Source organism: Oryctolagus cuniculus, chromosome 14 (assembly GCF_964237555.1).
Source record: "Oryctolagus cuniculus chromosome 14, mOryCun1.1, whole genome shotgun sequence".
NCBI lineage: Eukaryota > Metazoa > Chordata > Mammalia > Lagomorpha > Leporidae > Oryctolagus > Oryctolagus cuniculus.
Window position 1 is genome coordinate 19,358,932 of NC_091445.1, and position 12,799 is coordinate 19,371,730.

The window sequence follows — 12,799 nt, forward strand, 5'->3', positions numbered from 1 at the left end:
TTGGTTATGTTGCTAGTCTCCAGTAGAGTCCACTCTGGCCAGTTCAGGTCAAAGATGAAGTTCTTGAGGGATAGTGGAGTGGCTTCTGGGGAAATCCAGGAGGAACAAGGCCTGGCAACGCTGGGGAAGACCACACGCAGCTTGGCCTCCGTCATATCCAGAGCCACCCTGATGAATCAGAAGCCTCACCACCACACGGATTTCCCAGGAGGCTGCAGCCCCTTGCAGTGCTCACCTCCAGGGCTGTTGCTATAGGAAGCCTCTGATTGGGCAGTGGCTCACGTGCCCCAGCCCTGAGTCTTCAGGATTCTGCACTGGGAAAGTGTGCACTGAAGTGGGAGGAAAGTAGCAATGTGTGGTGAGGGTCTCCAGGTGTGTGGCCAGCTTCCGAGTGACAGACAGCCTGCTACAGAAAGGCCCCCAGGAGAACCGTGGCTGTGATCAGGATCAACATTCGACGTCTGAAACACAGGGCAGTGCAAGCAGCTTCTCCCCCAGCCTGGAAGGGAGACCATCCACAGAGCAGTATGCACCCTCAGGCGTCGGCCATGGCACCATCACGCCGTGTGTGGTGTGTGAGATGTCTGTTAGGAAAGCATTTCTGTTTTTTTAGTAATACCTATAGCCAGCCTAGGGACTAAGATGCACACATACCACAGCAGAGTGCCCGGGTTCAATTCCTGACTCTGGCTTCCTACTAGTGCAGACCCTGGGAGGTAGCAGTGGTGGCTCAAGTACCTAGGTCCCTGACACCCACCCTGGAGACCTGGGTCACATTCCCAGAGCCCAGGTTCAGCCTGGCCCAGCCCCGGCTGTTACAGGCTTTTGAGAAGTGAGCCAGTGGGTGGAAGATTTCTCTCTCTCTTTCTGTCCCTCTTCCTCTTCCTTTCAAAACAAATATTATGCACCTATAGTTATATGCCATAAAATATATATTAGCACCTCAAACCCTTAATCCCATAGGTATTTTTGGTTAAGACTAGGCTAAATTAAAGATTTTGAAAAGTAAATCTATTATTTTAATGCAGTGAATATAATATAAATAGGACAGATTAAAAATATTACATAGGTAATGGGCAAATAACCAAAGTTTGGGAAGTAGAGATTAAGGAGTGACTCTCACCTTTTCGTCTGCATGTTGAAATCAGTAGAATTTCTTTAAAAGGGAAGATTCTGATGCAGGGACTTTGGGCTGAGGCTGAGAGTCTGCTTTCTCCAGTAGGTTCTCAGTTTATGCTAATGCTGGCTGCCTGGCAGCCAGTCTGGGGCGGCAAGAAGGCTGAATTGTGTTGAATGTGGGTAGATTATCTGTACTTTACAGCTGCTGGAGACTTGTTGATTAGGAATGCAGATTGTCAGCTTCAAAGACAAGACAGTCTGATTCCCCAGGGCAGGGCGAGACCCTGGAGTTCATGTAAAACATAGAAGGGACTGGTGTTATGACACCGTGGGTCAGCCTCCGCTTGCAATACCTGTGTCCCATATTGGAGCCTTGGGATTGAGTTCTACCTCCATTCCCCACCCCACAAAAGATAAAGTTACAGAGAGAAAGGGAGAAAAGAGATAGAGATCTTCTACTCCCTGGTTCACTCCTGGAATGGCTGCAACAGCCAGAGCTGGGCCAAGCAAAAGCCAGGAGCTTTGAACTCCATCTGAGTCTCCCACATGGGCAGCAGGGGCCCAACACTGGGGCCATCTTCCAATATTTTTCCAGGTAATTTAGCAGGGGACTAGGTGGGAAGTGGAGTAGCTGGGACTGGAACCAGCGCTCATATGGGATGCTGGCGCTGCAGGTGGCAGCTTAACCTGCTGCACCACAATGCTGGCCCCCACCTCCATTTCTAATCCAGCTTCCTGCTGCTGTCCACCCTGGGAAGGTAGCAGGTGGTGGCTCAAGTACTTGAGACTCTGCTACTCCTATGGGAGAGAATCAGACGGAGTTCCAGGCTCTCCTGGCTTTGGCTTGTCCAGCCCTGGATGTTGAGGGCACTGGGGGAATAAAATAGCAGATTTCCATCTCTCTCTCTCTCTGCTGCTGCTGATCGGCCTTTCAAATGAACAAATAAGCTCTTTTAGCAAATTAAATAAATATGTGATATTTTAGCTGTTTTTCCCCCCCACCAGGTGTTTCAGATATGGGTGGGCTGAGCAGCCATGGTAGGAGAGAGGGGTGACCGTTGGCCAATCTCTCAGCTCTAAGGAGGCGAGCCCCTTTCTACCTGGCTTTTCTCGTGGGAATCTGGAAAACTAACTTCGAAGCAGCAGTGTGGTTACTCACCTCGCCCCCTGGGATAACGGAACTACTCACCTGCGTGGAGGAGACGCACCTTAGCAATCGAAGGAATGTATGACCTCTCTTCCATCCAAAAGAATTATGACAGTGTCATCTGCCCAGGGCATTATAGAATACTGGAGTTGGAAGGGGTCCAATTTCTTTTTTTAAAAAAGATTTATTTAATTTATTTGAAAGACAGTTACAGAGAGAGGTAGAGACAGAGAGAGAGAGAGGTCTTCCATCTGCTGGTTCACTCCCCAGATGGCTGGAATGGCTGGAGCTGCGCCAATCTGAAACCAGGAGCCAGGAGCCTCTTCTGGGTCTCCTGCATGGGTGCAGGGGCCCAAGGACTTGGGCCATCTTCTACTGCTTTCCCAGGCCATAGCAGAGAGCTGGATTGGAAGAGGAGCAGCCGGGACTAGAACCGGCACCGGTATGGGATGCCGGCTCTTCGGGTCAGGGCTTTAACCCACTGTGCCACAGTGCCAGTCCCTGAAGGGGTCCAGTTTCATCAGTTTTAGATGACAGAAGTAAAAGTGAAAACAAAGGAAGAGAAGAGGAGGGGGCGGTGATGAACCCTTTGAAAGGGCAGAGGGGGCCGTGTACTGTAACTGCCCCGTGGGCTGTGTGCTGGGAAGCCACCCAGGAGTGCTTCCCCTTTTAAAAAGTCTTTGTTTGCTTGCTTGTTTATGAAAACCAGACAGGCAGAGAGATTTTCTATCTGCTGATTCCCCAAATGCCCGCAGCAGCCCAGGCTGGGCCAGGCCTAAGCTGGGAGCCGGGAACTCCATCCAGGACTCCCATGTGGGTGGCAGGGACCCGTGTCCTTGAGCTGTCCCCTGCTGGCGTCTGCCTTGGCAGGAATCCGGAGTGGGGCTGGGACTTGAACCCAGGCACCTGGGTATGGACTATGAGCATCCCGAGGGTGTCGTAAGGGCTGCACCAAACGCCTACCCCCTGCTCTGCCTCTTCAGTGCCATCTGCTGTCCCTGTGCCTAGGCTGGACCTAGTGCTGAGTCACTCACTTGCTCAGCTGTCACTCCCTGGGCCTGAGGCCTGTGTTACCACCATCGCCTCCCACAGTTAGACCCCAGGCACAGTGTCAAGAGTCTTTATTGGTTTGCAGCTTTGGGAAAAGTTGGCTTTCCGTATTTCTTTAAAATGTCATTTAAAATTATTTTCTTTAACCCTTTCATATATTCTGTATTTATTATTTGACATTCATCAGTAAGAATGTGTTTCTTGGCTGGCACCGCAGCTCAATAGGCTAATCCTCCACCTAGCGGCGCCGGCACACCGGGTTCTAGTCCCGGTCGGGGCACCGGATTCTGTCCCGGTTGCCCCTCTTCCAGGCCAGCTCCCTGCCGTGGCCCGGGAAGGCAGTGGAGGATGGCCCAAGTGCTTGGGCCCTGCACCCCACGGGAGACCAGGAGAAGCACCTGGCTCCTGCCATCGGATCAGCACAGTGCGCCGGCTGCAGCACACCAGCCGTGGCGGCCATTGGAGGGTGAACCAATGGCAAAAGGAAGACCTTTCTCTCTGTCTCTCTCTCTCACTATCCACTCTGCCTGTCCAAAAAAAAAAAAAAAAAAGTGTTTCTTTTCCCCCTACTTTTTCATTTATTTATGGCAATATGGGCTTGTTAATTCAAATTTTATTCAGTGACTTCAGATCCATTTTTTGAAGTTTTTAATCATAAATGCTCCTTACTATATCTATATTATGCAGTTTTGAATGTATTTGGGACTCTCTGGTGGTGCTGTTATAGTTTTCATAGGCGATATTTAGGGGACTGGATGAGAATGTCTCAAAAACATCATGGAAGAATGGAATTAAGATAGTTTACTTTGGCACCAAATGAAATCCAAGCATAGCTTTTTCAGAACATTGTCATTTTCCATAAACTTTTCAGAGACTTCTCCTGTACGTGGATTTGCACCCAAACCTCGATTTGAATTGCACTTTCACGAAGTGTTTTGATGTGCACTTGGACCCACGAAGGATAACCGCGGTGGCTCCCTCGTTTTGGTGGCCGTCAAAGGCAGGCAGAGCGCGGGCCTCGCCTACCAGCCCGAGTGGGCTGCACACCCAGCACATGGTCAGCGTGCGAGACGGGGCCCTGTCCGTGTGGGCGGGGCTCCGCGGGGGCGGGGCGGGGCCGCGCAGGGCGGGGGCGGGGCCTCCAGGCATGCCGCCCCGCCCCGTGGCTGACCGCGGGCTGGGCTCCGAACTGAAACCGCGGGCCCCAGCGGGGAATGCGAACCTCCCAAGGGCCGGCCAAGGTGTCGGGCGGCGCCGCGAAGGGTGAGTACCAAACGCCGGGCTGCTCCCGCATCCCTCCACGGCTGCCGCCCGCGCGCCCGGTCCCGGTCGGTCCCGGGCCTGGCGGCCTGCGGCGGCTCCTGCCCCCAAAGCTACGTTCCTTTGCGGACGGGGTCCCAGTGGTGTCGGTGACACCTGGTGGCCTCGGTCGGGGGTCCGTGTCCGGAGAGGGCGCGCGTGGAAGGAGCGGGAGAGGCAGCGGCCGGGCGCGTGGGGCCGGGCACTTGGGCCCCTGGGCTTGCTCGGCGCCTGCCCCCACCGCGGGATGACCTCGGCGCCGGGTGGTGAGCTCACCCGCCCGGCCTTTCCGGGTGTGGCGGGCCCGTGTTGTGACATGTTTCCGAGCCGTTTCCTGGAGCACGACCTGAGCGCACCTCCGAGGGTGACTGTGGTTCTAGCCTGCGCGGTGTGCGCGCAGACACGGCTTCTGCAGGTGCTGCGACCCCATTTTACAGCTCGGGGAGTCGAGGCGGGGCGCGTCCGCAGCTCCTCTGCCTGCACTGTGGGAATGCCTGCTGCCTGAGATGCCTTCCAGGGGGAAAATCTCCCCCTGCACGGCGCAGCAGCCTCGCCAGGAGTGGCGTCTACTCTGGGAGACAGGCAGAGGCTATTTCCTAATAGAATACCAGAGAGCCTCGTCCTGGTGTTTTGCTTGTGGGCGTGAATTTGATTTTTTATGCATGACTTTTTCAGTCTCTAAAGAGTATTGGATTTCTGGGAAGGGGATCATTTAGGTTCCTGGGCTCCGCGAGGCAGTCAGAGTGAGTAGTGAAATGGAGGAGGGGGCTGGTACTGTGGCAAAGCAAGTAAATCAACCACCTGCAGTGCCGGCACCCAGTTTGGACACCAGTTCGAGTCCCGGCTGCTCCACTTCCGATCCAGCTCTCTGTTGTGGTCTGGGAAAGCAGTAGAGGATGGCCCAAGTGCTTGGGCCCCTGCACCCGTGTGGAAGACCCCGAGGAAACTCCTGGCTCCTGGCTTCGGATTGGTGCAGCTCTGGCTGTTGCCAGTGGTTGGAATACCTCTCTGCCTTTCAAATAAATAATAAGTCTTTAAAAAGAAGAAGGAGAAGGATAAATGGAGCAGAATCCTGCCCAAGTAGGAGAGGCCGTGTCTGTATGAGGGTACTGCATGGAGTGCACGGAAAAGTGCAATGCAGAGATTATGCTTGTGCAGAAACAATGTTGACGTCCCTGCATAGTTTTTCCACAGCACACATTCTGCAGGAAGTCTGGGAGGACCCCCTGGTGCACTTGCTGGAGAGGAGGGGGTCTGCGGGTGCAGCCAGGACTCGGGGTGCCTGTGACAAACCAGGTGCTTTGCAGAACTTGTGTGTGTGTGCGTGTGTGTGTGTGTGCATGTGTGTGTGGGGGTGGGGGTGGCGGGACAGCACATTCAGGAACAAGTAAGGCTGTGGTTGGTTCACTGGGCTGACAGACAAGAGGCCCACCTGTTGAGGGCTGATGGTGCAGAATGAGTGATGAGTTTCAGCACCTTCACTGTTCCCTGGGAGAGTCGCTCAAGTATAATGTCCCTCCCAGAGTGAAAGATTAAACACCATCACGTAAAGGAACAGTTTGAAAGAATGAAGCCGAAAACGAAGCCGCGGAGTTATTTTGAATGAATGTCATAAAGTCAGCCAGGTACTGGTGTTCCTATTCATAGTTTATAATAGGAGTTATCTGTAAGTTATCACTACTTCTTAGGTGGCACTATTTACTCTTCCTCAAATCAGAATGATCCGATTAGTCAGTCCTATTTAAATAAAAATTCCGCAGTCCTTGTTCTCTGTGTGCATACACGAGATGCTGCGACAGCTTTGTGGGAAAATGGAATGAAAAGATGAGTTTGGGAGTGGCTGCTTGTGTAGCAGTTAAGATGATGCTTGGAATGCCCGTGTCCCCTGGCTGGAGTGCCAGGTCTACTCCCGATTCCAGCTTCCTGCTAATGCACACCCTGCAAGGCAGCAGGTGATGGCTTAAGCAGTTGGATCCACCCTTGTGGGAGACCTGGACTGAGTTCCCTGGCTTCAGCCTGGCCCAGCCCTGCTATGGCAGGCACTGCGAGCACTCTCTCTCTCTCTTTCTCTTCATAGCCACCTGTCAAATAAATTAACAAATATCAAAATGATGTTTATGTAGATCAAAAACTTCTTGAAATCCCTGCATTTTTTTCCCATAATACACATTGTCTGTGAACTGTTTGAAGACCTTCTCAACCTTTGTAATTTCTCCCTGTTATACCCTACAATTCCTTCGTATGGAGCTCGGGTGAATCTGGAATGTGTTTTAGCCTCACTTTCTGGCCTCCTAAGAGGAATGTAACTATTCTGTTATGTTTTCTTCTGAAACACTGAATGGGTCTGCATGTTAGAAAAGTGCTATGGGTCTTCACAAACAATTGCATTTTAGTTTTTCCCTGTAAAGTAGCCCTGAGTCAGACATGTCAGCTACCTGGTATTTCTCCACAGGCACACTCTTGGCAGTTCTGAATTGGGCAGGGCTGTCTGTTCCCATGGGATTCCAAGGCACGGCCAAAAGCACTCTCACGTGTTGGAAGTGACCTCTGGTTGGGTGCTACCTCCTCTGGTTAAGAGCAGTTGAGCTACACTGTTTTTATAGGAAGCCATAAAAATGATCACCATTATTTCCAGCTTTTAAGGGCACTTCACTTATTTGCATGCTGGAGATTTGGGTGGAAACTGTGGTCATGCCACTAGCAAGGTGCTGCTGTTGAGTCTGTCCCCTACAGTGCTCCATTGTCAACAATAAACACCAATAATACATTGTTAAAAAGTGACTGCAGTGGTTTCCAATAAATGAAGGGATCAGCATTATCTGTATTAGCCCAGAGAATTAATAGTTCCAGCTATGTTCGCTGAAGAATATCTTGTTCTAGGCATACACGGAACATGTTCTGTGCCGTGATGATGCACCTGTTGTTGTGCCCATTCTACAGACACACACAGCCACCATACTGTCTTTTTTTTTTAAAGTTTGCCTACTTATTTGAAATTCTGAGTTACAGAGAGAGAGAGAGAGGTGTCTTCCAACTGCTGGTTCATTCCCCAAATGACTGCAATGTCTAGGGCTGAGCCAGGTGGAAGCCAGGAGCCAGGAGCTTCATTCAGGTCTCCCATGTGGGTCCAGGGGCCCAAGTACTTAGACCGTCTTCCACTGCTTTTCCCAGGCCATTAGCAGGGAGCTGGATAGGAAGTAGAGCAGCCAGACTCAAATCATATGGATGCTGGTGCCGAAGGAGGCAGCTTAACTTGCTATACCACAACCCCTGACCCTATTGTTTTCTTAAAAGAAAAGATTAGTTGATTAATTTGAAAGGAAGAGTGACAGAGAAGGAGAGAGTGCTGGTTCACTCCCCAAATGCCTGCAACAGCCAGGATTGTGCCAGGCTGAAGCTAGGAGCCAGGAACTCCATGCTGGCCCCCGACACGGGTCACAGAGCCCCAACTTCTTGGGCCACTTTCTGCTGCTTTCCCAGGCACATTAGCAGGGAGCTGGCTCAGACGCTGAGCAGCTGATGCATGAACTGGCACTCTAACATGGGCTGTTGCAGTCACAAGCCATGGCTTAGCCTGCTGTACCACAACACCAGCCCCTGTGCCATATTGTTTGTCAGGACATACCTAACAGCTGTCAGCAAATGCTTTCTACCGAAGTGCATGAAAAGTCATCACATGCTAATGTCTGCCTTAGCTAGTTACTACTGATCTCAGAATGCAAGCTTTTGACTGTAGCCTGAGCCCCTTGAAGACAGGATCCTCATCTTTGTGCCCCCATAGCATCTACCATGTTGCTTCTGGATTACTAATTGCAAAAAATGTATTGCATTAGAAGAAAAGATTAGTTTTAATATCAATACAGCCCTAAGATGCCATTGTGTGAATACAGAGATTCATCCTGGATAGAAATGTTAAAATGGTATTCATTTTTATTCTCTAGTATTTACAAATAAAGTTTTTTAAAACTTAATATCTGTGGCCGGCGCCGCGGCTCACTAGGCTAATCCTTCACCTTGCGGCGCCGGCACACCAGGTTCTAGTCCTGGTCGGGGCGCCGGATTCTGTCCCGGTTGCCCCTCTTCCAGGCCAGCTCTCTGCTGTGGCCCAGGAGTGCAGTGGAGGATGGCCCAAGTCCTTGGCCCTGCACCCCATGGGAGACCAGGATAAGTACCTGGCTCCTGCCTTCCGATCAGCGCGGTGCGCTGGCCACAGCGTGCCAGCCACGGCAGCCATTGGAGGGTGAACCAACGGCAAAGGAAGACTTTTCTCTCTGTCTCTCTCTCTCACTGTCTACTCTGCCTGTCAAAAAAAAAAAAAAAAAAAAAACAAACAAACAAAAAAAAAAACTGAATATCTGTCCTTAAGCTAAAGACTGAATAATCAGCAAATATAAGAAAGCAGCCCTTTTTTTTCCCTTCTATTGGCTTGGGTGGGGAAAAAATTTTTTTTAAAGATTTATTTATTTATTTGAGTTACACAGAGAGAGGAGAGGCAGAGAGAAAGAGGTCTTCCTTCTGCTTGTTCACTCCCCAGTTGGCCACAACGGCTGGAGCTGTGCCAATCTGAAGCCAGGAGCCAGGAGTTTCTTCCAGGTCTCCCCCGTGGGAGCAGGGGCCCAAGCACTTGGGCCATCTTCCACTGCTTTCCCAGGCCATAGCAGAGAGCTGGATCAGAAGTAGATCAGCAGGGACTAGAACCAGAGCTCATATGGGATGCTGGCACTGCAGGCGGTGACCCCACCCACTACACCACAGCACTGGCCATGGTTGGGTGGGGGGTTACTTCTACACTGGGCCACACGTGGTGCTAGGCATACAGAAGCATGGTCCCCGTGATAGCCAGGAAGAGACTGCGTGAAAAGTGTCATCAGGACCACAGAAGCCGAGTAGAAGGTGGGGGTAGGAAGTGAATGTAGGGATATGAATCCTTAAAGTGGAACATGGTGACCGCCAGTTTGGGTTGGAGATGTCATTCAAGTGGGCCCCGCCCCGGGAGGCGAGACTGCTAAGTGGGGACCTACCCAGCTCCCCTGCACCAGTTGGCCTCACTCAGTCTCTTCTCTGTCTTCCCCAGCTGCCAGCTGAGGCATTGCTGTCCCCTGTGCACCCTGTGACCTGTGTTGCTTTGTGAGACAGAGAATTGGGTTAAGTCAGGGGACGCCCCCTCCCCTGATGAGAGGCTCTTGTCTGACAGCCTTCCCCTGTCGGTGGGCCACTGAGCGTCAGGTAGCCCAGAGGTTTCCTCGTCGTCCTAGGAGCTCTGTGGTTCCACTGGAGACCCCACAGCAGACTGGGTGTGTGTTGTCAGTCCTCCAGACAAGCTGCAGGGGTGTGGGGGTTACACATTCCTGTGGTTCACCTTCTTTTTTTTTTTTTAAGTTTTTATTTTTATTTAGTTGAGAGGCAGAGTTACAGAGAGAGGGAGAGGCAGAGAGAAAGGTCTCCATCCGCTGGTTCACATCCCAAAATGCTGCAATGGCCAGAGCTAAGCCAATCCAAAGCCAGGAGCCAAGAGCTTCTTTCAGGTTTTGCACACGGCTGCAGGAGCCCAAGGACTTGGGCCATCTTCCACCACGCTCCCAGACCATAAGCAGAGGGCTGGATCGGAAGAGGAGCAGCCGGGACCCGAACTGGCACCCATATGGGATGCTGGCGCCACAGGCAGAGGCTTAGCCTACTGCGCCACAGCTGCAGCCCCGGGAGGTTCACCTTCACGTTGCCTCCTTCACCACCCAGCCCGGAGGTGCAGCTCCTCAATGTGAGAGTAACATGCCCCTGGAGTTCCGTTCTTATCTCTCATCTCGGTCTGGTTTCTGATTTCATATTTGGCACCTGCCTGCTGGGTGGATGCCTGCTCTTAGCTATGTGGGGAGAATCCCATGCCCGTTACTTACCTTTCATTCTGGTGGCTCCTCTCACTGGAGCGCATGGCGCACGTGGCTTATAGAGTTGCTTAGTCTGGTTGTTGGTGATGGTTTTATTTTCCCCTTTACAACACTTTTTTTTTTTTTAATTTTACCTGGCTTTGGGGAGGATTTTCTGCGTGTGAGAAAGAGGATTCAAGTGTGCTTTTATTGAGTTTATAAAGTTAAGTCCCACAGATTTTTTTTGTTTTGTGTTGCCAGCCGCCCTGTGAGATGCCTCAGTTCTGGGGGACCCAGGTCAGCCACATGGATGGTGTGATGAGCAGGATGTGGGTGGAGGTGGCACTGGCTACAGATTGCTGATGGAAAACTGTGGACCAGTGATGCTGTTGTGTTCAGAGCAGGGCCTCCTGATTTCTAGAGAGCCATGGTCTAACAGTCAGGACCTCCCTCTGGGTCCTCACGCAGAAACTGCCGATCAGCCGGGTCATTCCAGGACTGACCCACAGCCCTGGGGCTATCCCTGTCCTTGTCCTGGGGATGTGCTGCAACTTCGGGGACTTCTCCCAGACAGGGGGGCGTCAGCATCAGATATACCTGGCTAAGAACAGAGCTTTCTCAAGCTGCCTGGGAGTCACTGAATAAGCTCCCTGGACAAATCCTTACACTTGTCACACTTCGCTAATGGCTGCTCTAAGAAGTGAGTTTGCTCCGAAGAGTGCACCTGCAAGCAGTTTCCTGGTCTTAGCTCTGCATGACTTCACAAGAATTCTAGCCGTCCACAGACTCAGAGTTCTTTTTTTTTTTTTTTTTTTTTAAGATTTATTTATTTGAGAGAAAGAGGGTGCTCCCAGTGGGCTGGCTCACTCCCCAAATGGCCACAACAGCCAGCCCTGGGCCAAGCTGAAACAGGGTTCAGAAACTCTACCCTGATCTCTGACGTGGGTGGCAGGGGCCCGTGTACTTGTTCCATCTTGTGCTGCTTCCCCAGGCGCATTAACAGGAAGCTGGATAAAAAGTGGAGCAGTCGGGACCCAAACCGGGCACTCCATTAGCATGTGAGCATTGCAAGCAGCGGCAGCCCCTGGGGCTCGGACTTCTGACCTGACAGATGTTTGTGGCCCCTGTCAGGAGCTAAGCAAAGGACCTGGACCATGGCCATTCCACTCAGAGTTGCATGGGTATTAAGGTCCTCTTACTGTGCAAGCAATACTCTCTGACCTTTGTAAGGGCTTGAGGTCCCGGAACAAGTGGCTTAAGTATCAAAGACATAAACCAGACCTCAGCACTTACGGAGTTTCCCAGAATAGCATTGTTGGGGAGAGGGGGAGAGAACAGGGTTTGTACCAAGACATCAGGAGCTCAACTGCCCAGACACACTGTGTCTTTATTAGCTCTGCTAATAAAGGCGGCGTGGAAAGAGAATAGAACTATATGTACATTTTTCAGTTACATATTTTTTTTACTGTGTCCTCCTTGTCATGCAAAATAACAAACTATATCCAACAGGGCAAATAAAATTCTTTTCTATAATTATAATTTCATTACTATGGCTAGTGATTGTTAAAGTCCCACATTATAAATATTCTCATGTTAACAGTATGCTTAGCATCTTTTTAAAATTTTATTTCAGAGGCAGAGAGATAGGCACAGAAAGAGAGAGAGAGAAAGAGAGAGAGAGAGAGAAAGGGCCCATCGGCTGGTTTATTCACCAGGTGCCTGCAACAGCCAGGGCTGGGCCAGAGCTGAAGCCAGGATCCTGGAACTTGATGCAGTCGTCCATTGTGAGCAGCAGAGACCTAACTACTTCAGCTACCTACGCTCGTGTGCGTTAGCAGGAAGCTGGAGTTAGGAGCGGAGCCAGGGATCGGAGCCCAGCACTCCGAGCGTGGGACACAGAGTTGCAGCTGTTGGGCCAAGGGCCCACCCAGCACTGTGTAAGCAGTGCCTCTGGTGCTCTCAGACACGGATCTTTCTTTATTCTCAGAGATGTGTCAGGTTCAGGTCAGGGGGCGGGGTCTGCAGCAGAGAGCTGAAGCTGGTGGCCGGAAGCTTTGCCTTCCGAGAGTCTTTGCTTCTCTTTCATATTACCTGTCTCTCGATGTTTTTGTGCTCTGACTCCTGCCCTTAGATCTGTCTTCCAATCCCCTACATCTCTGTTCAGCTACCTGTAGTTTATGCTTTCACCTACCTGGGCTTACATTCTTTTCTTTTGTCTCTGAATTTAAAGACATATTTAAAGTTTCTTTCATATTTTTCTTTAGTTCTTGAAGTGCGATTTCTCCCGTGTTTGTAACTGCTGGTTGTCCCTTACACTGTT

General features: G+C 51.1%; 1 protein-coding gene across 1 annotated transcript in view; it reads left to right on the forward strand.

The window, feature by feature from the left end:
- Positions 1–4,461: 4,461 nt before the first annotated feature.
- The window catches only part of CAST (calpastatin), a 67,218-nt gene continuing 58,880 nt past the window's right edge, over positions 4,462–12,799 (forward strand). Inside the window, 1 exon segment of the mRNA NM_001082270.1 lies at positions 4,462–4,579. The gene's annotated coding sequence lies outside the window, so the exon portion shown is untranslated.